This window comes from Amblyomma maculatum, chromosome 3 (assembly GCF_055883805.1).
Source record: "Amblyomma maculatum isolate TAMU_Amacu chromosome 3, ASM5588380v1, whole genome shotgun sequence".
Lineage (NCBI taxonomy): Eukaryota > Metazoa > Arthropoda > Arachnida > Ixodida > Ixodidae > Amblyomma > Amblyomma maculatum.
In genome coordinates, this window is record NC_139346.1 from 73,406,012 (window position 1) to 73,433,336 (window position 27,325).

General features: G+C 46.4%; 1 long non-coding RNA gene across 1 annotated transcript; it reads right to left on the bottom strand.

Moving 5' to 3' along the window:
• Window positions 1–6,496: 6,496 nt before the first annotated feature.
• On the bottom strand, window positions 6,497–25,031 carry LOC146194977 (uncharacterized). Its single transcript, XR_014705514.1, has 3 exons — window positions 24,941–25,031; window positions 9,791–10,345; window positions 6,497–8,725 (listed from the first exon to the last, which is right to left on the bottom strand). It is a non-coding gene; the product is annotated as an uncharacterized LOC146194977 (long non-coding RNA).
• Window positions 25,032–27,325: the final 2,294 nt, after the last annotated feature.

Sequence of the window (27,325 nt, forward strand, 5' to 3'; positions counted from 1 at the left end):
ATAATAATAATAATAATAATAATAATAATAATAATAATAATAATAATTATAATTATTATTATTATTATTATTATTATTATCATTATTAAAACAGACCCCTGGCCTTGAAACATGAATCCACGGCTTCGAGGCTTACTATTTTGAGCATAGTGTAGACGCACAGAGAAGTAGAGAGTGCCGGCTGCGCACGCGCATTAGCCCTATTTGGCCCCACTAATGCCACTGCGTGTGCGCCGAAGGAATCCGGTAATTCGGTTTACATGTAGGCAAGCACTTTTCTCTTGTCACAGTGAAATGCGCCCAGCTGCCCTCTCGGTGTCACTTTGTTTATGTTACGCTGTCTGCAGTTGAAACTTCTCTCTTTCCACGCAGCGTAGTGCGGTCAACTGTCCCACCTTTGCGAAGATGTCCATACACGCTTCGTAAGTGACCAAATACAATTAGACAGACGTACAACGGCTGTTACGTTTCATTATCGTTTCATTACGATGATTATCGGTGATGACGTCTGGTTTTTGATTATCTATGAGCACATATTTGTAATGTTTATGAGCATGAAAAGCAGTGAACCAAAACAGTGTACATTCTCATTTCAGCTAAGCAGCGTCGAATTCCTTCGTTTCTTTTTTTTTTTTTTGTTTCATCTGTACTCCGTATGCGACGTCGTTCTTTTGCAGCTGTATTTCTTTTAGCGGCTGCGAAGCTACATTCAAAACGGTGCTTTCCGAGAGGACAGCTGCACCTAAGCACACGTGTGCCACTGAAAGCTCTAGGGAACAGAGCACGCACCAACGGAGATGTGAAGGAGACAACCACTCGATACCGCCGGCGGAAACTATTTCTTTTGGTCTACTGTTCTATTCCTTTTTCGACCAATATTTGAGAGTCGCATGACGCACATAGCATCTAAATGGTGGATCATACGCGTGGTATGCCAGCTGGCGTATCGTGATGTCACGTGCGAGCACTCGCTGTCAAATACATAATGTCTACATTTTGCGAGAAATACCACTGGGCCAACTGCGCGCACGGATGAAGAACCTCGTCCAAGCAACCTGCAATCTGTCAAGGCATGTCTTAATTTTGATAAATTTGAACTTTTGTCGCCAGCCGAAAAGCAAGCCCGATACATGTAAATTTACCGGAAGATTCTGCGCATTCTGTTTGGATTTTGCTAGCCGTGTCACTTGCTATCCGAGCCTGAAGCGCCTGGCGAAATACGAATGCGTGAGGGAAAAAGTACAGGGCCAGAAGCATATTCAGAAAAGCACAAAATAGCGCAAAGCCCCTCAGCGATTGGGCGTGAAGGTTAGCGGCTTAGCACTGCAGGCGACCGTCCACTGTTCGCACACAATGCAGGGGTGCAAAGGGTGATGCGGTGACCATGTGCAGGTTCTTCGTGCGAGCGAATAGCCCCCGCATAAACCACAGTGTATGCGCGCAAAACATGTGCACGCACGTAGTGTGCGTGTCATGTCTTGTCCCCTAAAAAAAACTTCCACTCCGCGGTCCTTCCCTAATGAACTGTTTGTGTTTCCACTTTGAGTAGATGCGTCTCCTTGTGCTAAGAACCAGCGGTGTCTCGCACCACGTTCTAAATCGAGTGGTGCCTCCAGGTATCCATTCATTCCTTTCACTCAACTGACACTCCCTGCTTTCCTCTATATCATGAATTGTAGCCTCTGCATCAGGTGAGAAAGTTGTCGAAATTCTTCCTCTATGGGATGTTTGAAACCGGATCTGCTGCAGAAAGAAGTTGTTTCGACAGGCAATGAATTTTTGAAAAGTGTGACACTCACCTCACAAACAGCAATGCAAATAGCAACAAGCAAAACACTTCACAGCACAAAAGTAGTATAGGTGGGTTGCTGAAACCTAGAAGTCAGCAGAGCAAAACCCCTTCACCATGGCAGCCAAACCTGTTTTGAGGGCAGAAGTTGGGTGCAGCGCAGAATACTGCTATGTCCAGCCTGATGTCATGCGCGAACGTGTTGAGCAGAATTCCTTCACTATTGAGAGCCTGGAGGAGGTAGGGGCAGGGCAGGTGTTATGAATGGCACTCACAAACGGAGGGGTTCTTAATCCCATAATTGCGACAAGAAGAAGAGGGGTTGCACGCAGCCCCGCGTCATGCACCCCTGAAGAAGGAGCCGAGCCGGCTCCGAAACGTCGGGTTTTATAAAATAAAAGTGTTGATTGGAGAAATTTCAAGTTTTATTTAGGAAATGTACGTGGCCATTATTACCACAATAGACGTCTCCTGCACTGCACCTGTTTTGTGCCCCCAAAACAGGTTTGGCCGCCATGGTGAAGGGTTTTTTTGCACTGCAGAAAAGCTGGCTTCTAGGTTTCTTGTCTAGCTTCAGTACTTTGAAGGAGTGTAGTCACGCGCGCCTCTCCTGGCAATTGAATGAACTCACACTTTTGCTGCTTTTACCTAGATGGCGCTAGCAGTAAAAAACCTTTAATGACCGAATACAGGTGCAAATACTAATTATCACCATGGTTTGTGCTTCTTATTTTAACTTTATTTTACAGTAATACAATATTAAAAAAAAAGCCAACTCAAACAAGGCTCACGTTGTTGAGTATGACGGCCTTCTCGATTGAATGTCGTGTACGAAAAATTGATTATATTTGAAGGCTCAGTATAATAGTGCTAATTGTATAAAGCGCAATTTGCGATCATGGTTCACAAATAACGACTATTCTAGTTTCGCCATGCATGATTCCTAGGCTGTAGAATGAGCGGTTTTTCTGGTCAAGCTATGCAATGTGAGGCAGTATTACGGAAATCTTCAAATTGGAAAGGTAATTAAAAACGAACTAGCAAATAAATTTCGATGAAACTTCGTACACTATTATAATGTGCACCCGAAGTGGTAAAAATTTTACTGCTGTGCACGTTGATAAAGCGCAGATATTCGTGCCCAAAACAGCCAAACTTTACCATGTTTAAAAGGCTGCCGATCAAATACTGATTAAATTAAAACTAATTACGCTCCACGTTTCATAATATAAGTACCCATTCTATGTGTAGGCAAAAGGAAACTGTTCTAAGTGCAGCAGTTTCTTCAGCAAACTAATCCGAAGTAGGGTATATCAACGACGCTAGCGAATTTGTCATCTGCAAAACCACCTCTCATGCAGTTGATAACGTTGACACACTAAAGCAGCGCACATCATTTGACAGAGAGTATATTAAGCTTTCGAATGATGCCTACATTGTGATTTTCGAAAAAGAACAACGCGCAGAATACTCACGCAAACATTGCCTAAAATGGCACATTCGCGCTGCCGGAGTGGGACCCCCGCCTTAACGCTACCGCGTTAAAATCACACTTCCGCCTGCTGGAAACATTTCTCACGGACGTTTAAATCACTCGACTCTCTTGACATGGAGAGGTACGTATACGCCTGGACCAAGGCGGGGACACATGTCCGAAAGCGAGTGCGATCCGCTCCGGCGTGCCGCGTCCGGACGAGTCTGATCCGGCAAACTGGTGCTCGCCGGATGCGTCCAACCGGGCAGACGTCTCCGGCAGTCCGCATGCGAAGCGTGGCGAAGCGATGCTCCGGCGGGTGGCTGCTGCCAATGCGAGCGCGAACAGCGGCGACGTCACGGTGACGTAGGGGGGCTGTGCGATGGCGCACCTGTCGGCTCCACCCAGGGTGCCTCGATGCGCGCCGCGGGCGCGCATTCGAGGCACCCTACTCCACTGTCGAGGTGCTGCCAGTACTACCGAGCGGACGACGCGGACGCGGCGGCCACTGGCATCTGAAAAACCCTTCAGTATTGTTTTTTCGTGTACATAAAAAGTAACTAAATTCAGGACTGTCAACTAGAAGTAAATTGTGAAGATCGCCGGCCAATACTGAAGTGCTGCTACGAGTGATAACTGCGACACAATCTTGTTCGCCCAACCACTGCTGCTGCCCGGTCGATCGCTAAACGTCTTCTCGCTCCGCTGCCGAATGCGCCGCTCAAATCGAGCTTATGTTTATTCTATCATAATATGGCCTTCTGAGTACGCTGGTGATGGAATTCGAATCTTTATTACAGCGTTGGCCCGTTCCGAAGCGCGGTCCGCTGCCTCTTCGGTACGACACCGGCTAGGCCTAGCAACGACTAGGGCAAGCACGAATCGGTGGAATTCGTCGCCCTGTGCGTCCGCGGGTGGCATCGTCGCCGAAAGCTTTGTACATACGTGTGCAGGCATGCTGTTGTTGCACGGGTACAGCAGACAATCTTTCTGATAACATCGCTGTTTTGTCATTTCTTGTACGAGCGTGAATTCATGTGAAGTTTATCAAGCCAAGCAGTCTTCGGTCTCCGCTGCGCGGTGACACCGGCTGTGGGCGGAGCTTAAGGGAGCTCGCCCGCCGGACGCACGGTGCTCCATGTGTCCCGGCTGGCACTGTGGCGGCAGTTCGCATGCGGCGTTCGTAACGGCACGCCGATCGACCTTTCGCACATGTGCTTGCGGAGGGATGTTTGCAATGCTTTAACCGCCTCTACGATGTCCACTGGTTTCTTGTTTTCTGATTGTAATTCACAATTATTGCATTAAGCGACTCCAACGCAATGATGATGTTATCGATCTATATATGATTCATAAGGAAAATATAGATAGCCAGCGTAGCTGATAATTTAAAATCGGGTTTTAAACTTAGACAAGCGCTAACGTAAAATTTTAAGGAACATTTTTTTATTGTAGAAACACGAAAAAAACACATATTCTTTCACACCTTTTTTATTTATACACACACTGTGGAAATATAGCCTATTACGCTTTCCACGAGATTTGTTGCGGGACAGGTCTGGTACACCACCTTCGTGTTTCAGGGGCACTGCAGGGGTTTTGACTCTGCAATGTTAAAGCAACAGTTGACCTCACGACTACCGAGGATCAAGCGCACAAAGACCATAGCATTGACGGCATATACTTATCGTCATGTAGGTGACGATACTCATAATCCGCTACACCTCTGAGCTGGAATGAGGCAAGCTGACCAGTATTTTCGCTAGCTTACGTACGGTAGGAGAGATCGGCATGTATTCGAAGTTTTCGATTTTTGAAATACAATATGCCATATCTCGTTCATGCTCGTGAAAGCGCTTTTTTTTTTGTTGCTCAAAAAGCTGCAGGTAAATCCTTCCATTTCAGATCCAACTCAGACTAGCCGATGTCGCCGCACAGTGCTTCTGTAGAGAGCTTCAAGTTAGTGGAGTCCGCTGCCAGGATTTGGGAAACTTCAGGGTTCAGCAGCTGAAACACGTCTACAAAGTTGCCTCGGAGTGGAAGCTGACCCTGGATTTCTTCGGTTATGGTTACAGATGAGAGAAAAGCTGAGACGGACGTTCTTCACCTCTGCTTAACTCATATTGCGCAGGTCGCCATCACATTCAGCTCCGAGAACCACCTTTTCAAGGCCAGCGGGAGAGAAACATTCATGTGCCGCTGCAAAATGACATCTCCTACAAAAAGGTCTGTGCAAAGGTGTCGAAAGGCAGCTTTGAGGTCTTGCAGAGAGTAAGTATTAGTGCCGTTCAAGATTGGAACAAGGTGTTCGACCAGTTGAAGTACCTGATAACATATTCCAAAGACAAGAACTGTGCTCTCGAGTACTTATCATTCAGCTGGCAAGTGGTAAACTCGTGCCCCGGAGTTTGTCGGCTTTAGTGGCCGCCCCGGATAAGGCGTTCAATACCTCCGAATAATCTCAGGAGCGCCAACGAGCTGGATAGCGATAGTCAATGCGTATTAGAAGGCTTAAATATATATATATATATATATATATATATATATATATATATATATATATATATATATATATATATATATATATATATATATATATAGTCAATGCGTATAGGACCTTTTCGGTTCCTTGCAGGAGTGTATACAATGCAAGCATGCGGTCAATAAAGAAGAAACAAAAATACAGTGCCATTTCTTCTGGGAAGCGCTGAACATTTCGCAATTATATACATGTATACGCTGCTCCTGTGGTATACACAATAGGTTCTCAGGTGAACGTGGCAGGCTTTGCCCTTTGTAAGCGCAGCGCTGTCCAAATGTAACGCATTAAAATTGCGCCCTAGTAGCGCCTTTTGTAACGAGAGCTTCATTTTTCAAAGTCTTGCTATTTCGCACTGCCAGTCCGTAGTAGTAGTAGCAGTAGTCGTAGAAGTAGTAGAAGAAATAGCCGTAGAAAAAGAATCAGTACTAGCAGAAGTAGCCGAGTAAGAATGTGTAAAGTAGAAGGAGTATTAATAGTAGTAGTAGTAGTATTAGTCGAAAAATTGGTAGTAGAAGAAGAAAGTAGTAGTGGGAGGCGGTAACTGGCAACTGACATGGCCGAGCGCTAACTAAATGTAGGGCATTGTGACATTACCCTTGGCAGGATCTGCCAACTCGGGTCTCTCCTTTCATATGGAAGGGTGATAAAACAACCAGCCTACCAAGACCCTTGCATTCACGTTACCTCTAGGCCACGCAGGCACGTTCATACGGCTCGGTTAAAGCGGGGCTATACAATGTTGGCTGGTAGCTTGCGCTATCGCGTCATCGCAAAGGTGGGCGTGAACACAGACAGAAAGAGCTAGGTGCTGTAGTGGAGGGCTTCTTACCTCCGCGCGAGAGAACCTTTGCCTCACCACATTTAGATGTAAAAAGTGGCCCCTATTGCATAAATAAAGCTTTAACGATAGAGTAAACTACTATGTGCAAAAGCCATCTCTTCACTTTCAAGCCGAACCTTAAGCGTAGCCATGCAAATAGCTCTGGCGTAACTCCAAGTTTAACCAGAAGCTAAACCACAGCCTAATTTTTTTCAGTAATGTCACTACTGATCCTTTTAGGCCGATAATTGCGCTCGTCGCATCACAGGCATGACCAGCAACATTCTTGATGAGGGCACCTTTGTGCTGCAAGCAATCCCGGAATGGATTAGAAATGGCGTGTACCCAGATCCCCTGTTGCATCTAGCGTTACCAATTTGAAATTTCTATCATAACGTTTTTTCGAACTGCTACAGGTATAGCGCCAGTAGTAACAAGCTCTCAGTCGAACCCGACGCAACGACTAAACGCAAAATGAAGCGCATGCTTGTCGCGTTTATGAGAGGCACTCAACTGTGCCTATCTGCTGAAACACGCGTTTGCTTTGAGTGCGACCATTCACCGGTCCACTGAGTATACGCCGTCTTCTCTCAATCAGGTTAGAGAGCCGCTAACATGATGGACCGAACTCTAACGGATGGCGTACGGACCACAGTTGCTTGATAAGCGCGTGCTGAATACACGACACAACTGCGTACTGATGACGGAGGCCTTACGCTACGCTCGCTGCAACATCAGCACTGCTACACACCCTTTTATCACGGGCGCTGCATTTTGTGAAGCTGACGTCATCTAGTGGCTAGAATAACCGCGATGCTGTTAAGTGCTGGTGCAGCAGCGTAACAGGACCCAATTAGCAAACATCGGCACTTCAGTGCTTCTGCAAGCAAATGTGCGCGTTCAAAAATTACCAGCCGGAGGAATTTATACTTTTCAGCCATTGTTAACCCAATGGTTAAAAAATACTGGACGTTCCGCACCAGATGGGGTCACATCTGCTTCCACTAGAGTCGAGTACTAAAAGCCCGAATACAAGTTCTCTATTACTTTATATGGTGCATGGTGGTGATGGCGTGCAAATGGCCGCAATATCAGAGGAGCATTGAGTGTATGGTGGCTTTCAATGTAATTGTCCTTCTTGACTGATCTCTGGAGGTGAACAATCATAACAGTTATGAGCAAGGGAGGCAAGTGAATGCTGCATTTCACGAAGAAAGTTTTAAGAGCAGCGCTCATCCCGTTACATTTGCTGGGACCAACGGTCTTGCGTTTCTGCTGTTGTCCTATGTTTACTGTTTTAGCTACTTGGTGGTGTTCTGACAGCAATATTTGTATTCTATTCGACCGACTCATTACCAATTTGGAGTCCATTTGGTCTTCTTCTATCATCGGTGTTCTTGGGCAACTCAAGCGCCCGTAGCGATGGCTATCGTAGGCGGCTGATGGGGAGGGACGCTGGCTGCTTTTATCCGATGTTGCCGTAATGTTGATGCCCGGCCGAACGGAACGAAATATGGACAAATGAACATATTGAATGAGGGCCCATGAAGACCTATATGATTTGTTTCAATGAATGATTATTTATCGGCACCTTTGCAGTGGCTGATTTCCCTTCTTTTGATAAAATGCGGCGGTCCCCATGGCCGCATTCACCTTGTTACAGCAGAAAAAGCTTGCGGGATTCGTGCTCTAAAAAAAAATGTAGCGGTGTTAAAAGGATATGAAAGTGACAACAAACTAAACAGGCATCGTTGTAATCAGGTGGAACATGCATATATTTCATAACTTCATAAAGTGAAGTTGCTTTGCCTAAATCATTTTTCTTCGCCAGACGGCATCCCATTAATTTTTTTTTCCGCCAACAGTACCACCTGCTCATTTCCAAAGTTAACCACAGCTATCCAATTTTCCTCCACTCCTCTTCTCTACTGACAAAGCGTTCAGAGCATGCAACAAAAGCTGCAGAGGCGAAACATTTAGGTTGGTGCTTCTTCGCCTGTTGAAAATACAACTGCAGCAGCTTACAGCAAAAAGCATGCCAGTGCTGTTAACATTTCTTCTGCTGTTATTCTTCTCTCTCCGGCTGCTACTGTCTTGTTCCTGCAAACAACAAAGAAAAGGATTTTGATAGCCGCGGCCTTGCTAGCAACTGGGATACGGCCCTCTGAAATGAAACGGACAGGTAGGCGATAGAGAGGGAAGCGAAAGAAAGGGGCAAGAAAATAGAAACGACGGCAAGCGTAGGACGCAACCCCCGCCCGCTGTCGGAAAACGAGCGCTGCGATCAGCCGGCATATTGAGCGTTCTGCGAAACTTGTGCCATAGGGAGAACGGAAACTCCCAGATGGTGTCAGGAGGCATATGCCTCATCTAGCTCCGGTACGCAAAGCAAACCACAAAGGAGCATAAAAGTAAAATAACAGTGAACCGCACAGCACATATTAGGACAGCAATACAGCAATTGTTTATTAGCCCCAAATTCGTTCTTGCGTCCCCGATTGAGAAAAATGGGCGAAAATGAACAGAGAATAAAATTACGAGACTTTAGCGACTAAAGTATTGAAAGGCGAAAGCCTGAGAAACCTCATGTCTAGCGTTCCTGCCATCTGGAATCCCACACTTGAACGCTCGCCAAGGAACGCCACGCGGCAGCGGCCACAAAAACGGGACACACTATCATATAATTGGTTTACAGGAAAGAAAAGGCGCAGTATCTATCACGTGTGAGTGTGGAGAGTACACCATCGCTCCTGTCGGGTGGCGTTCCTTGGCGCGCGTTCAAGTGTGACATGCAGATGGCAGGGACGCATCCCGCCTCGGCCAATTAGAACGCCGTAACAGGGGGCACACTGTCCACGACAGCATGAGCCATTAAAGACTTTCGCCTTATAAACGGCAGTAACACGGTCTATATTCGCGCTGCATAGAGGTGATAAGTGACATTCGCTAAGGAAATGTTTAGGCAAGACCCGAAGTTTCGCACGTACAATAAGTGGTCCCCACGAGTTGCAGGAGAAGGTGGAAAGAAGACCTCGCCTTCAACAAGCCAACAGAGAATCCTTGCATAGTGGGCTCAAAATACAAGTGAACACTTACGCGAAGCATTCTGACAGTTAAGATGAAGAAAAGTAAATTAACGGGCAAAACAGTTCTTGTGGCACTCACCTGTACCTAGCTGCAAGGCCGAATGATCTCTGGGACCATTGTCGTCAGCGTCACTTCCACTAAACTGTACTGGCCGAGGTGAGGAAACTCTTCGCGAGGTGTAATTGAAACGCCACCGAGTGCTCGGATTAGGCGACGGCGTTTGGCGATCGGCCAAGCATCATCTGGCAGGGCGTCCGCATCTTCGAACCTCGGTGGAAGAGGTGTAGAAGGCCTCTCCTGCTCCCACGTATTCGCAGCAGGTTCCTCAAGTTGAACAAAGCCCTGCTCTGTAGCAAAATTCAGCACCTTTCGTGACACGATCGGTGTGAGGGAGCGCTGCTGCAGTTCGGGATCGCCTTGCTTCTTTTCAAAGTGGTGCAACTTCACCGAAGTAGAGAGACGTTTCTTATCCATGGTACTCGACCACTCGGTTGAACTTGTGGAAACAAGATGGCTGCGGTCAGACAATTCCGACTAAGTCAGACTTTCTGGTTTTGTGCAACTTTCAGTCGAGCGCGGTAAGTCGTATGAAGGGCTGTTGGAAGGCGTATATGTCTGAAAATGAATGCGAAGCTGAAAAGAGAAATTAAATATGCGAAGGTTAGACTGGAGCCATGTTTTTACGGCTGTGGCTAATCCCTAAACCCATGGGCCCGTAATTTGTAGCTATATAATGAATTTGTACCTGCTTTTACAGGGACCCAAGTCGGACATGAGACCAATAGCGGATAAAACTCCCGAAGTGGGATCCATTCAGGATGCCAAAAGGAGCTCGTTTGCAAAAAAGCATTGATTTTCCTAACGTTAACTGATTCGCATTTCAACAACAGCAAATGCATTCGATTCTTTTCCCACGCTTTCACGCTGTGAAGCGCTGCAGTCAACAACCCTACCAACAGTGATTACTAGCACGATCCTTCAAAAAGAGGTAGCGCGGCTATGCGGCCGTCACTTCACCGCATGAATTGCCTGGGAAATCCGAGTTACGCCTGCAATATTTCGCTGACGTCTTGATATCTGTACTTTTGGCTGCCGCACTTAGCGACTCTCAGTTCTGTGCTGAGAGAAGCATACTACAACGCTGTCAGTTGAGCACCTGTGAAAGAATTTGATGTCCTAAACCTTTGTCAAATGCCCATGCATGTGTTGGCTTTACGGCCCGACTGACAAGTGGTTTAGTTTCTGGGGTTTAACGTTCCAAACCGACTCAGGCTATCAGAGACGACGCAGTGGAGAACGAAAATTTCGACCACCTGGGGCTCTTTTATGTGTACATATACCGCACAGCACACGGGCGTCTTGCTTTTCGCCTCCACTTAAAAGCGGCCGCAGAAGTCGTGTATACTGCATCACTCGCAGCCTAAGTCGCTTTGGGACGTTGAGCCCACAAACCAGGCGACGCCGGGATTCGATCCCGTATCTTTGGAAACAGTAATCGAGTGCCTTATGCTGCGCCACCCCGGCTTTTTTTCTTTACGGCCTGGCTTTGAGAGATCACATTTCAAGATCATACTTCACCACAACCCCCCAAAAAAGTTACGAGGGATATTAGCGACTAAAGTAAGCCTCATCTTGTGTAGCGTTCCTGCCATCTGCAATCCCACTCTTGAACGCGCGCCAGGGAACGCCACGTGACAGGAGCGATCGCGCACCATCCAAACGCACACTTGTCGGAGATAGTGTGACAGCTACTGCGCCTTTCCTCCAGAGATCCCGTCTTGTCTAGCGTTCCACCATCTACGATCCCACACTTGAACGCGCGCTAAGGAACGCCACGCGACAGCCGCCGTAAAAGCGGGAGATACTTTGTCCACGACACTATCAGCCATAAAAGGTTTTCGCCTTATAATTAGAGGGTCTCTGAAAGCTTACGCTTCATATTCTATAATTTGCCTCCCATCATTAGCTTCTTGTCGGCATTCGTTGCAGTGCTACATATAAATATAATTGGTTTATAGGAAAGGAAAGGCACATTATATATCGCACTTTCTCCGGCAAGTGCGTTTGGACAGTACACCATCGCTCCTGTCGGGTGGCGTTCCTTGGTGCGCATCAACAGCGGCAATGCAGATGGTAGGGGCGCATCCTGCCTCGGCCAGTCAAAATGCCCCAAAAGCGGGCCACACATTGTCCACGACAGCATGAGCCAATAAAGGCTTTCTCCTTAATAAACAAAGATCGAACAAAACGCTATCTACATACTCTATTTGCATATGGCCCAACATGATCAGGCCGCATATGAGATAGGCATGTCACACCAAAATCCACGCATACACAACAAAGGCTCTAGTCTTGATAGCCACTCAGGATGTTCAGCACCTTTCGGAATGACCAAAAAACCTGTCCACGCTTTCCCGAAATTAAATTGGGCCAAGTCGTGCGTATTCATCACAATGCTAACCAGCCATTCTTGCGCGCCATATACAGGGGAGGCCCATGAGCATAATTAAGTCAAATGGTGCCCTATTCTCACTTTCTACCTGATACAATACTAGTATAGAGCTTATTCATGTGACGTCATTGCACCTTCACTAGCAACCATGGCACGCACAAAGCAACATCTGAGAGGGGGAAGGAAAGAGAGAGAGACCCTCTACGGCGAATCATCATGACACGGAGACTGTGAAATCCGAGCTCTGGTTGGACGGTGTTGCAAACGGCGTCTCAAGTGTCCGACAAATCAACGGCGCGAAGCAGGGCGGACGCCAGTAGTACGGCGCCGACGTGTCGGAAACATTTTCGTGTGCTTTTAGTTTCGAACCGCCCAACAATATGGCGTCTCCAAAGTACATGGTTGCCGCAACTGCTAACTGCTAAACCTGATAGTGAGTAGGGTCTATATTGGAAAACTTTCATTACCGCTCTTTCTAGTAGATCCCAAAAATAAACCCCTTCTTAGCAGTATAAAAAGTATCGTCTTTTGTTTGTGGCTTTCTGCATATTAAACAGTGCAATCCCCGGGGTATATTTAATCCCTTTGTGCTCCAAAAATATTTTTATCGGCAATTTTCTAGTGTGTTATCCAAAAAAAAAAAAAAAAAAAAAAACAGCGCGAACAAACGGGGACGAAAGGAAGAAACCACAGCAACAAGCGCTGACTCTCAACTAAAACACGCTTATATAAGGAAACACGAACAATAAAAGACCAAAACCCGAACGCACGTGCCACTATGTGATATCCAGATATGCAACCTGACAGTCACGCAGGAGCAGGGATGGTTTGCTGACACACAATCTTTCATTCTTAGCCATATTCTACGCCTCGATAATTTCCCTGGCCAACTGGCCGGGGTGTTTGTAACAAAATGTCAGTAAAATGCAAGGACAGAAAACAGGATTGACACTCACTGCAATGATCAGCTAAATTAGTGGAGCGATTAGATTCTAATGAGTTGAGATGTTCTCTGAGTCGTGTGTTAATATATCGTCCCGTTTGCCCAATGTATATCTGACCACAGGACAGGGGGATTTTATAACCCTTCCCTTCGGAACACGGCCCAAATCTCTTATTGGCACCAAAACCAGAACACGTGCGTTCTGGTTTTGGTGCTTTATTGTTTGTTTCCTTATATAAGCGTGTTTCCTGTGATTAAACTTTAGTTGAGAGTCAGCGGTTGTTCCTGTGGTTTCTTCCTTTCGTCCCCGTTTGTTCGCGCTGTTTTTTTTTTTTTGTGTTTTTTTTGGATAATGTACCACCAACTCGCCTGCTTGACTATCCTGTTGAATTTCTGGTCTGCTATATAAAAAAAGATGATTTTTGCTCCTGGAGGACCCGCATTCCTCAAACCCTTTTTAAGACATCTGTGCCTCGGCCTCCACTGTACAAGACCCTGTACCGGGTGGTCCTAAATATGTGCAAACAACGCGAAGCGTGGCCGCGCTCCGCGGAGCGTCAGCGCATCCGGTGTGGCGGCGCATCTTTTTTTTTTATTTATTGCCTGGTCTTGACACGAGAGCCATAGAGAAAGAGATTCTCTATGCGAGAGCATCGAAGCAAAGTGGCGCATGCGCACAGAGGCCTGGAGGCGGTGCTTCGTGTCGTCTGCTGCAGCGCGAAAGCACACTGTGCTTACACTTCTAGTGTTTTTATCACTGGGACAGCATAAATAATAAGCAACAAAGGAAAGAGTGGCTTGCGTACATTGCAAACTGATAGCGTGGCGATTGCAAGACGACGAACATAAAGAATGAGTCATGGAAGGAGCTTCCTGAAACATCAGAGCACCACTCACTAATGCAGACCAGCGGCTTACCTTGTCACTCATTTGCAGGAGCTTATCAGCTTCGCCGCGGATAAGACATTGCAATGCTTAGGCTAGTATGATATGCCAATTGATAGCCTTCCATAGGACGGAGCAAACGCTGCACGAGTGAACCGCGATAGCACCATCTCGGCGCGTTTGGCCGCGTCCAGTACACAGATGCGCTTCTCAGTAAAGAAACACGGTGCAATTCCGTGCTTTAGCAGACGACACGAAGCACCTCCTCCAAGCCCCTGTGCGCTTGAGCTACTTTGCTGCTATGCGCGGCCGAGCCGGATACGCTGACGCTTCGCGGAGCGCGGCAACTCTTCGCGGTGCTCGCACATACTTAGGATCACCCTGTACATGAGCACTGGGAACATAATGTCGCACAACGCATAGTACGTATTCTTCCATTGTACTGTTGACAAATATTCGCCTGAAAACCGCGCAGTAAGTAACCGCACATTTGCTACGATTTCTCTCCTTGTGAAAGCCCTTAATCCCTGCGGAAAAATCTTGAGGTGAAACAATGTATTCCGGTAGCAGCCGCCTCAGCCATGACTTGGCATACGGTGCGCAAGAAAGGGTCAGTCGTAAGAAAAAATGGCCCAATCCTACTCCACCGTCTTTTACTCGTCTGTAGAAGTTTATCTGTCTGCAGGGCTCCAATTCAGACGCCAAGAAAAATACCGCGAAAGTACTGTGCAGCTACTGAATATTTAACTGCAAACTTTGCAACACCTTCATAACGTAATAGAGCTTGCTCATAAGAACAAGTTGCAAACGGTAACCCTGGCAGAAATAGATAGGTTGGCCCCTTCCACTTTTTAGCTTTGTCCTTTATCTCTTTAACTTTGCCCTCGCCAAACTGTTGACTGTCACGGTAAGCCATAAGCGGAACTCCCAAGTACCTGTCTGGTGTCGTCGTCCAGGGCACACTGGAAAACTGTTCAGCTGTAGATGGCCACCTTCCATGCCAAATCTCGAGGCATTTCGACCAGTTGACTCCACTACCGTTGACGTGACTGAAGTTGCGCACGTACTTCAGAGCTTGGCACATACCCCGAAGTCATCAATAAGAACAGCTATATAGAGGGTTTACAAAAATAAGTCTGGCAACCATGAGCGGCACGCTGATCCGGAGCTGGCAGCCATATTTTGTTCGCTCCATCCGTTCGCTTTGGTTCGCTTCGTGTCCGTCCGTCAGCGCCCGCTGTTCTGTCCGCGCTTTCCATGTTGTAACCTAGTGTGCTGTGCTTGGACCTCTCTTCTGTCCCTGGCGGTGTCTGTTAGTGAAGCCAAGAAGCGTATTTTGAAAGCCGAGGCATAGCGGTTACAAACTGCTCTACGAGTCGTGCATGGGCCCCCCGTCGATCCGCGCAGCGTCATCCGTATCCAGGTACAGTATCTAGAGTTTTGTAATGTGCAGATTTTTTTTGCTTGTGTGTCTTTGCTATTTCCTTTAACGACTATGAGAGACGATCGCGAGTTTGCTTGGTTTGCGCATCACCGTCGCTCATCCCACTGCTACCAGTGGGATACTTGTTGGTGAAATGAGCGAGGATGCAATTTGTTTTGAGATGAAAGAATCGTGCGTAATTTGACGCAAGTCGGAATGGCGCTTAGCACTTTCCTGCCTATACCGTCGACGCAGTTATTGGCACGGTTTTCGAAAATAATCGGGGGCTGCGTAAAAAAAAAAAAAAAAAAATGCGTCATGGTAATTTCTGCTTCCAGTGAGTGAAGATTGATTGGTGTGCAATAGGCGATGATGAGATAACAAAATATTTGTAATTGGCCAATTGATGAAATAAAGCAAGAAAAAAAGTGGAAGTTGAGGGTTTAAAGGTGACAAAATGCTCAGAAGGAAAAACCAGTACTTGGTAATGCTAATGAAGAAAATTTAGAATGTGTAATTGATTAATTGAAAGTGTTCAAAGGTGTCAAATTGCTCAGAATGGAAAGGTGATTGTGGCTGACCCTGAGTGTTGGTGTATAAAAATATAAAACATTAAATAAAATAAAGAAACAAATAATCGAAATATAAAATAAATAAAAGCTAAAAATTCCCAAAGGGAAGAAAGAAAACGTGTGTGTGTGAGAGAGAGAGACGCTATCGCGTCATACCCTTAACGGCGGATCTTAAGTGTCTCCCTAATGTTTTATAACAGTTCAGTTCAGTTCAGGCGTTCAGTCGTGTCCGACTCTTCGTGACCCTATGGACCATATCACGCCACGCTTTCCGGTCTCTCACTATCTTCTTAACAACACATAGCTTCATCTGCAATGCCTCGAGAATGCCATCTAACCATCGCGTTCGCTGCCTACCCCTTCGCCGGTGACCCTCAACCTTTCCCAACATCAAATCTTTCTCCAGCGACTCACCTCTTTTCATCAGATGACCAAAGTAGCTGAGCTTTAACTTTAGAATTTGACCCTCCAATGAGCAGTCAGGGTTTATGGTCGACAATATCGACTGATTTGATCTTCTGGCAGTCCAAGGAACTCTTAAGGGTCTTCGCCAGCACCACAAATCAAACGCGTCAATTCTTCGGCGGTCAGCCTTTTTCACAGTCCAACTCTCGCATCCATACATCACAACTGGAAAGACCATAGCACGGGTTATACGGAGGTTATTTATATTATATAACAGTGTTATATAATATAAATCTCACTTTATGAACACAGCCAGTTGCACCAAGCACTGACACTTCGCAGTAATGTGGGTTGACTTTCCAAATTTCTTTTCGTTTCAGACGAGTTCCTCTTCCTCCGAGTTCTTCGAAGCTTCCCATGACAGCAGTTTTATATGAGGTTAAGGCTTCAAATGTCGGCTATTTGACAGAGGGAATAAACAAGAAATCGGCATATTTACAAAATCAACTGAATTTCAGGCGGCTGTCAATTAGCGAACCATCGGGAGACTCGATAAAACGCACAAAAGTGAAAAGCAAACTTGTTATTTTATCGGCCGCACTAGTAGGTGGTATGAAGGCACAGAATGCAAACCTGAGCGGCGCGCTCTGGATGCGGACCGGACTTCGCATGCTTTATCACGTGATAACATCTTTCGAGACGGGCTGGACGTGAGCTAATTACAACACACTAGTGGGATGTCATCTTCTCCTGCTTTACTAGACGCCGCGGGTGTGGCAGCCGCTTTTGCAGCGTTAAACACGCACCTCGGGCACACTAGACAGCCGTATTGCTCTCTGCACCAAGCAATAAAATTTCGTACGACTGTGAAAAGTAGTTTCGGTAATCATTGCCTTGTCTTAAATCAAATACACAATGGTAAATGCAACCTACGTACAAAAGGTTTCAAAGAACGTATCTGAACTATAGCGTTCGGTATACATGCATTGCTTCTTCTCCCGTGACCTCCATCGAAGCATAAGCTTATCCTGCAAGTTAACAAGGCTCCATAGTACGCAAAACAACCTTGCTGTTTTAGGTGATAGCACGTTCTGCGAGCGAGCTCCCAGTCAGCGGGACGTGCAGTAATGCTTTACATGATGCAAGTAACACTTGTAAAACCGATTGTGATTGCAAACGAGTGGTCGCATACACGCGTATACCTTGATTCCGTGCGCGTCTACGACGGTGCGCTGCCTGCAGAAGGGTACGCAGCAACATGCTGGCGTCATTCCGAACAGAGCTTGGTGCTAGCAGAGACTGCTGTGATGTTAAAAAATGAAACAATCGCTTGTGGTCATTCTAGTACACCTTGCGGTGCAAGCACGGGTTCCACGAAGGCGCACGTTGACAGCGTACTCGATGGGAGGCGCTGGCGGACTGAACAAAACATGGCCGCCGCGCAAAGTTTCCGTCTCTTTCACTAGATGGCGCTAACTTTTGTAAAGCCTCTATTGCCTTGTCTGCATACGCTAACAGCTTTACCTAGGCTGCTTATACCTTTAACCCCAAAAAACTATTATTTTTTAGTATTTTCAAACAGATAGTCTATATCGATAAAGCAAGAGGGTTGCGGGGGCCGCCCTGGCGTAGGGAACGCTGTACGCTGATGAGGAGCCCTGACCATTTGTTGAGTACCAATCTCGTCATCGTCCTACAGATCCGGTACGCCAAGGCCACACCCTCCCGGATAGAAGAGATATTTACATGGTCTAAAATGGCAAACAATATTTTGTAAACGATGTATTCAAATGCCTTTGCTAATGCAATCTGTAAAAAGGCCACCCGACCATTACTGTCATCTCATTGTTCTAGTACACTGCGCGCTTTATGGATGTTGGGACCATATGGAGCGCCCTTTATTCCCACAGATCTGGTGAAGACCAGCTGTGTCTCTAATCACGGTCTGCAACCTTCGCCCGGAACCTTCATGAAAATAAGGACACCGCTTCATAAAATGCTAAAACAGGAATCCCATGCACCGGGTATGTGGATAGCAGAACTAAACGAGGAACAACGTTACCGAGGAGCGCTGGTGAGGGCAAGAGCTGAAGACACAGCTGTAAGGAAGCATCAACGAAAAGAGTACTCGGTTTTAAAAAACCCCATGCCGAAAGGAATCACATTGAAGAAACAGAATGGGGAGGGGTATTATCAACAGACATCGACCATATCAAAACAGCCTTTTTCGAACATTATCAAGCGCTTTTCGCATCGCACCGGGTAGACGTTATCACATCTAAGGATGAGTTTGAGGCCGATGTACCGCGGATCGATGAAGAAAGAAAAGATTACGTCTGGATATAGCTGAATAAGAAGTGGAGCACGTGATTGATAAACTCCGGTAAATTCCCCGCACGGGTTCATTGCGGCTTTTTATATCGAACTTAAGCTCGAAATAGCCGGTGTCTTGTGTTATGCTTGTGTGTAATCTTTGAAGAAGCCTACTGAGAAAATGCTCTGCCTCCGTCATTTGGGTCGTCCCAAACTGTGCTCATTACGAAAAAAAAAAGAAAGTAGGTAAGGTAAGACTGGGTACTGCATACCGGTCAACAGCACTGCGCCACTCCGGCGGGGCGCGTCTGGCAACTAATGACTGACGCAGTTGTGACTGCTGTTTTTTACTAGATGTCATGCAGATTTGAACGCAATCAATCATGCGATAGTGTGGTAATTTGGCATCCCCAATCTTCGCTACAGACATTGACCTCAATAAGCTTATCATGATATTGCATAAAAAATGAAAAAAAAAAAAAAACTTCTGAGAACACTCCAGAATCTGCAGTGGAGAATAGCGAAAGCCTGAGCGTTTTTGATACACACGGTAAATACCACGCCCTTTCCCAAGCTTTGTCTAGTAAGGCCAGGGCTCTGCCACACAATGGAAATTTTATTTCCTTGGCGCCCATTCGTTGCACTGCTTCTTTAAGTGGGGGATTCAACGACGGCACACCGTCGCTATTGTCGTGTGGCGTTCCTTGGCATGCGTTCGTTGTAGTGCTAGATCCTGCTGCTGTGAGAGGGGGGGGGGGGGGGGGGGTTACGGGGTCGCATCTGTCACGTGGCGTTCTCATAGTCCCGTGCCATTATCATGAAACTTTACTTTCATGTGGTGGTCGGATCATGGCTGGTGGCGTCCCATCCGGTGCGCATTTTGCGGGCGCATGTTAGGGCTTAACGCAGTATGTTAGGGCCTAACATCCGAAAGCGACGTCATCCACGAGGGACCATTGTGAGCAGGGCTTCAGAAATTCCCACCACATATAGTTCTTTAGAAGTCAATTCTCGGCATTTTTCAAAAATATTATGAATCGATCATGCTATAACGTTTCTTAACAGCCGCCTCTCAACCGTACAAAAAACAGCATTTCGATATACAATGTTTCCCCTGCCTGTCCTTCGCTGCCTTCATATTTCTGCCGCTCTAGTTCAGTTACCTCCGGTATTGAGATACTGGACCTTGCAAACATCTGTTTACTTCCGTTATGCTATATTTTCAACAAATAAGCACGTACATACCAACTAGACGTATTTCAAAAGTGCAGAAACATGGACTCTAAAACCGAAACTCGGTACAGTCCAAATCAATGACGACACAAGAGGCCATCTATTGACGTTATTGATACTGTCGCAAAGCCTGTTGCAGGCGCATCAGTAGGATAAAAAAAAAAGCTAACTACAATTTGCGACACATACGGTCGTTTTTTTTTATCTAATTCAGCAAAAGCAAGCACGACATTCGGTCGTTAACCAAAAAAAAAAAAAAGTGAACGCCGACAGCCTTGAGAATCAGAAGGCTCAAAGAACTAAATTGCCCATAGATATCTTACGATATTGATGACAAAAAAAAAAACGTTTATTTTGAAACAATTGCAGCTGCAACAATGCACAGTCCATATTTAAGGTGCAACAGAAAGGGCATGCAAACGACGCAAAATGCACAGTGGGAATTTTTGGAAACTTTTGAGAATGTATAGAAAAAAAGCCGGACATGGCCTTTAAGACCGCAGGAATCGGAATATAAAATGTATTTGGTGCCTTGCCTCTAACAACACACTGCAGGAGCAGCCGTGACGCAATGCGAGCAGTGACGCACGCTCGTATCATCGCCATCAGCCTGACTATACCCACTGCGGGGCGAAGGCCTCTCCCTATCTCTCCACTTAACCCGGTTCTGTGCTAGCTGCATCCACTTGACCCCTGCGAACCTCTTAATCTCATCCGCCCACCTAACTTTCTGCCGCCCCCTGCTACGCTTTCCTTCCCTTGGAATCCAGTTTGTTACACTAAGCGACCATCGGTTATCCTCTCTTCGCACTACATGTCCTGCCCATGTCCATTTCTTCTTCTTAATTTCCACTAGAATGTCGGTAACTTGAGTTATTTCTCTGACCCACTCTGCCCGTTTCCTATCTCTTAATGTTACCCCTACTATGTTTCGTTCCATAGCCCTCTGGGTTGTCCTCAACTTAAGTAGAACTCTCTTGGTTAGCCTCCACGTTTCAGCGCCATAGGTGAGTACAGGTAAGATGCAACTGTTGTATACTTTCCTCTTTAGCGATACCGGTAAGCTGCTAGTAATAATCTGCGAGTGCTTGCCAAATGAGCTCCATCCCAATCTCATTCATCTTGTTATTTCTTTTTCATGGTCCGGATGTGCGGTTACTACCTGTCCTAAGTAGACATATTCGCCTACTACTTCCAGTACTTCGCTACCTAATGTAAACTGCTGTTCCTTCCCGAGGCTGTTGCACATTACCTTAGTCTTCTGCATATTGATGTTCAAGCCTACCTTTCTACTTTTCCTGTCTAGGTCATCAATCATTAATTGCAGTTCATCCCCCGAGTTGCTTAGCAAGGCAATGTCATCAGAAAATCGCAGATTACTGAGGTATTCTCCATCTACCCTTATCCCTAACCGCTCCCATTCCAAGTCTCTGAATACTTCCTCTAAACAAGCTGTGAATAGTACTGGGGAGATTGTGTCTCCTTGCCTAACACCTTTCTTTATGCGAATTTTGTTACTTTCTTTATGCAGAACTATGGTTGCTGTGCAGTCACTATAGATATCTTCCAGCACTTTCACGTACGGCTCGTCTACCCCCTGATTTCGCAATGCCTGCATCACCGCCGATGTTTCAACTGAGTCAAATGCTTTTTCGTAATCAATGAATGCTATGTATAAGGGCTGGTTATATACTGAGCATTTTTCTATCACCTGATCGATGGTATGGATATGATCGATAGTAGAATACCGTTTCCGAAACCCTGCTTGATCCTTTGCTTGATTGCAGTCTAAGGTTGTCCTGATTCTATTAGCGATTACCTTAATAAATACCTTATACGTAAAAGGCAGTAAGCTGATTGTTCTGTAATTTTTAACGTTCTTAGCGTCCCCTTTCTAATGAATGAGGATAATGTTTGCATTCTTCCATGGTTCCGGTACCGTCGACGACACCAGGCACTGTGTATACAGGGTGGCCAGTTTTTCTAGCGTGATATCCCCCCCGTCCTTCAGCAAATCTGTAGTTATCTGATCCTCTCCAGCTGATTTCCCCCTTTTCATTGTTTCTAATGCTTTCTTGACCTCGTCCTTCGTCACTGGTGGAACGTCTGACTTTTTCCTTACCGCCCATCTCATTACGGTCCTGACTACTCTGGCTATTGTCGAGATCTGTATAGAACTCCTCGGCTACTTTGACTATCTTATTCATATTCGTTATGACGTTGCCCGCCTTGTCCCTTATCGCATACGTCTGGTTTTTGCCTATGTATAAATTTCTTCTTTACCACTTTAAGGCTTTCCCCCTTCTTTACAGCATGCTCAATTTTCGGCCAATTCGATCCGGTTTGTTGGATTGGAAGCTTTCATACTCTGGCGTTTCTTAATCAAATCTTTCGTCTCCTTAGACAGCTTACCGGTATCCTCTCTCACTATCCTACCACCTACTTCTATCGTGCACCCAGTAATGATATCTGTGAAGTTATTGTTCCTTGCTTCTAGGCTAATGTCGCCGTCGTCGGTTAGAGCTGAATACCTATTCTGTAGCGAGATCCTGAACTCTTCTGACCTCCCCCTCACCGCTAATTCGTTGACGAGTTTCTTTCTTACTAATTTGTTGCGTTCCTCCTTCAGATTTAGGCTAATTCGGGACCTCACCATCCTGTGGTCACTGCATCGCACTTTCCCGATTACCTCTACATCTTGCATGATGGCGGGGGTTGAACACATTATGAAGTCGATTTCATTTTTAGTCTCCCCGTTCCGACTTTTCCATGTCCATTTCCGGTTCTTCCGTTTGCTGAAGAAGGTATTCATGATTCGTAAGGGTTTGCGCTCTGCAAACTCAACTAGTAACTCCCCCCTGCTATTCCTAGTACCACTGCCATAGTCACCTACTGCCTTGTTTCCTGCCTGCCTTTTCCCTACCTTGGCATTGAAGTCGCCAATTAGTACAGTATACTGCGTCTTTACTTTTCACATTGCCGATTGTACATCTTCGTAGAAGCTTTCAGCTGCCTGGTCATCATAACTACATGTAGGTGCATAGGCCTGTACAACCTTCAGTTTATACCGCTTATTAGGCCTAATTTCGATGCCTGCCACCCTCTCATTAATACTGTAGAATTCATCTATATTACCCGCATATTACCCGCTCTATACTTATTGACAAGGAAACCTACTCCTAGTTGTCGCCGCTCTGGTAAACCTCGATAACTCGAGTACAGTATATGCCTCATTCGGCCTCCTAGCCTCACTAACCTCAGATCCCATTTCATACCCTCTAGTTCCTGTAAGAGCACTGCTAAACTAGCTTCACTAGCTAGGGTTCTAGCATTAAACGTTGCCAGGGTCAGTTTCCAATGGCGGCCTGTCCAGCGGAGCCAGGCATTCTTAGCACCCCCTGCTGCGTCACAGGTCTGACCGCCGCCGTGGTCAGCTGTTCCGCAGCCGCTGGTGACTGAGGGCAGGGGTTTTATGGAGCATATCATAGGAGGTTGTGGCCAATTACTGCACCAGGGTGGCCAACTCCTGTTCTGGTGAGGGAGTGCGTTGCCGGAGGTGTTCAGCGGCGTCAGGTCGCACCCCAAACCTGTTTATGCAATTCCGTCGATACGCGGATTTTTTTTTTCTATACGGTGGAGAATAGCGCGACACCGGGATTTGAGCCCGGTCCTCTTGCATGCGAGGCAGATGTTCTACCGTTACGACACCGCTGCACGCTCGTGTAACCATAGTCAAATTCTAATTAAAGACGCAAGTGCAGTCTTTTCATATCCAGCGTAACGGCCGAGATTCATTGGTTTACTATGAAATTCGCATCACCAAAGCTGTTAAGGTTTATATAGGCTTCCCAACCTGGGCCAGGCAGTGCTCCAAGAGCCATCGATCAGCGCCTCCTCCTTCAGCGGGAATTTCGTTAAGCGAGAGGCGGGCGACTCAGGCGCCTCATTTCGCAATGCGGCGGCTAAAGTGCTGTTTTTAAAAAATGCGCAACCTTGAAGCGGGGTGTGGAAAATCTTAGAAAAAGGGAACATAAGTACATCTCAAGGCCAGTTGATAATTTCTCAGCATTTCTTACATTATAAGCACACTGCATTTCTAGTGCGAAACTGTTCAGGTTTGCCCGCGTGATGCCTTTTCAGGTTGTTTTGCATGCTCGGCGTGAGGATTGATCGCCCAAGTCCCCGTTTCTCGCGCATGTGGTTTGGGACTTATTAGATGAGTTTAAATTTTGCTCGTGAGCATATGCGCGCGGCTCAGCTAACTGCAATATTCCAGTTCGCGCGTACATGTGTACACGCGCTGCAACGTCACCAAAATATTACCCCCCCCCCCCCCCCCCCCCCCAGAGTGGATTCCTAATAAAAATTACGCATGAACACGCCGCGTAGGTGTAAGACAGCGGTTGCTCTATTTTTGTCCGCACGTGTACACTTGCGCGCTTGTATACACGTATGTTCAGTGAAATTTATTTTTAAACTGTATAATATAGATAAACCGCTCTTAATGGTAAATTTAAGATTCATCGCAGCTGCAGCCACTCGAATAGTTTGCATAGGAACGGGCGTTTTGCCTGTGTACTTCTCAAGCAAAGCTAGAAACTGGTGATGTTACGCCCTCTAACTGTTGACGAAAACTGTCGCAATGTGTCTGAGAGTGAAACCGCAGCGGAAAACACGAGAAGCGATGCACACAAGCGCCGGAAGAGTGCCTCTTGTCAACCTGCATTTCTCGTTATTGTGCTGCTAATTCGGAATAGGCCGAAAAAAGTTAGCTAAACTTGCATTCTGCCAATTACCCCTAGCACTGTTAAATTCATTTAACATTGACGGCAAAGCCGGAGCTTTCTAACGCGAGAAAAGCAGCGAGTAAGTCGGATTGAAATAGAGCATGTAACCATTTTTTTAAAAGACATCCTTCAAATTAGTCCGAGGCACGACTGAAATTGCTAGTACTGCGGAGCCATACCAATTAAACTGAGAGTACAGCAAAAAATACACTTACTTGATTCTGCGGACAGCAGCTTACAAATCTTCACGCCTCCGCGTGAAAAGCAGCGAGCGAGCATGTTTTATGTGTAGGGCATGCAAGCGGTTTTTTTTTTTTTTTTAAGCCAGCCTTCGAATCAGTACGGGACATGACGGCGAGTGGTAGTACTGCTAAGCGATAAGAATTAATCTGACACTACAGCAAAGGAGACACTTCCTTGATTCTGCTGATCGCAGCTGTCAATGCTTCGTGCCTCTGCTACTCATCCACTTGTCCAGAAAGCGGAATCCCGGTTCCATTGTGTAGCGTAGACTGTTATGACAATGCACAACGCAACAGTAATGGCTTCCTGCTTTTCGTGAAGACGAGGGGACATATGTCATTGCGGGCAGTTCAATAATATTACGAGATACGCACGTATTAGCACTGCTCAACGTGTTGCCGCGCCTGCTGCACTCGACGACTCAGCTGCCGGCCGGCTACAAGCAATTTTACCTCGCGCCGCTGTGGCACTGTTGCCGCGCCTCAAAACTTCAGATTGGGAGCCCTATATCTTTTAAATGATGCAATAAATAGGGCCGAATCAATTTAAAATGTTTTCCTATTATTGCGTTCCTTTAATTTTTCACAGCACCTACACGCTGGCTATAAGGAAGGCCACATCAATGACGTAATGTGAAAAGCAAGTCGACTCAAACAAGCATTTTACACCGACTCAGTTCTTGACCGTCCAAGAAATAAGCTACTTCGGCGACTGCGTACGCGACGCCACGCGCCCGTCTACTGTGGGAGGTCACTGCACCTGAGAGTCACCCATGTCGTCAAAATGAAAGGAGGTACTCGCAATGGGCTTCCGTCAAAGCATTCGTCAATTTAATTTCGTTTGGTTTATGCGGTTAACGCCCAAACGTGACTGACGCTATGAGGGATAGCCTAGTTGAAGGCTCCGGGCAGTTTTTATCTGCTAGCGGTTTTCAACGTGCATGATATCGTCCAATGCACAAGCGACTTACGTTTCTCCACAGGGAAACGCGGCCGCAAAGGCCGGTTTCGAACACTGGCCATCCGGTCAGTCGTCCAGAGCTTGAACCACTCATCCACTGCTGCGAGGCTACGTCATTGGAACATTAACCCCGTTAACCAAACTCAAAACGCATCCTCCGCGTCGCCTGCAGAATACGAGGCCGCATGGGCTGACAGAAGTCTAAATACAGAGAAAACAGAAACATGAGATGCATTGTCAGAATATATATTGACACAGGCCAGACGAAGCGTAGTGGTAGATGTCGTGGGGGACCATAGAATGGCCTAGGTTTAATCGCCCTGACCATACTCATCTCGAGCACGTACCTCACGCTAGCGCGACCACTTCGTCTTCGTCACAACTTAGCGAGCCGGTAGCTCGAGCCAGGTCCGAGGCATTAGTCCCCCGAAAAAGAAGAGCGTCCTTAGGTAGCACTCTCACGGGTGCCGTAGCTGGGCAGGTCCACAGCAGGTGTTTGAGTGTGTATTCTGGTTCTGCGTTTTTTTTTTGTTTTTGGTTCTTACATGCTCTGTACTACGCTTGCATCGGGACGAATTGAATCGAATTGAATTGGTTCACAGGAAGGGAATTCAAATCGTCCCATGCTCTGTACTACGTTCGCACCGGGACGATTTGAATTCCCTTCCTGTGAAGCAATTCAATTCAATTCAACTCGTCTCGATGCAAGCGTAGAACAGAGTATGTAAAAAAAAAAAAACAAACGCAGAACCACAATACACACTCAAACACCTGCTGTGGACCTGCCCAGCTACGGCATCCGTGAGAGTGCTACCTAAGGTGAGTAGGCCCTTGGTGGTACCTTGAATGTTACTACAGCAAGTGGACACTGGAAAGTAAGTTTATCGGGAACCTCTGCGGATTTTTAAAAGAGACCACTTTACACTCCTTCTAACTTCCTCCCACTTCCTACAGCCTTTTTCACTAAGCCTGATCGCAAACGTCTGGAATAATAAAAAAAGACCACACCTCGTGCGAGCGCAACCACTTCTTCGTCACGGCTTAGCCGCCGGTAGATCGAGTCATGCCCCTGGCAGTATAAAAAAAAAAAAAGTCCAGAAGAAAGTGCTGTATGATAAGTCAAGAAGCGGTAGCAATCTACTTGAAGTTAGGTCATGTTCCCTTTGAATAAGGCTATATCAACAAATAAACAAGGCGACGGTATTTACGTAATTTCGAAAGCACTGTACAAAATATCGAATTCATTTTCGCAAGCTTTATACATTATTGATTGGGGAGGAGGTCGCTGCAGTAGACTAGTCTTCCTGCAGCTTTGAGGTTTTACGCATGTAGTGACACAATATTAACACATCAATAGTGGAGACGCACTAGTTAGGAAAACTGGTGGCGTAAAACAG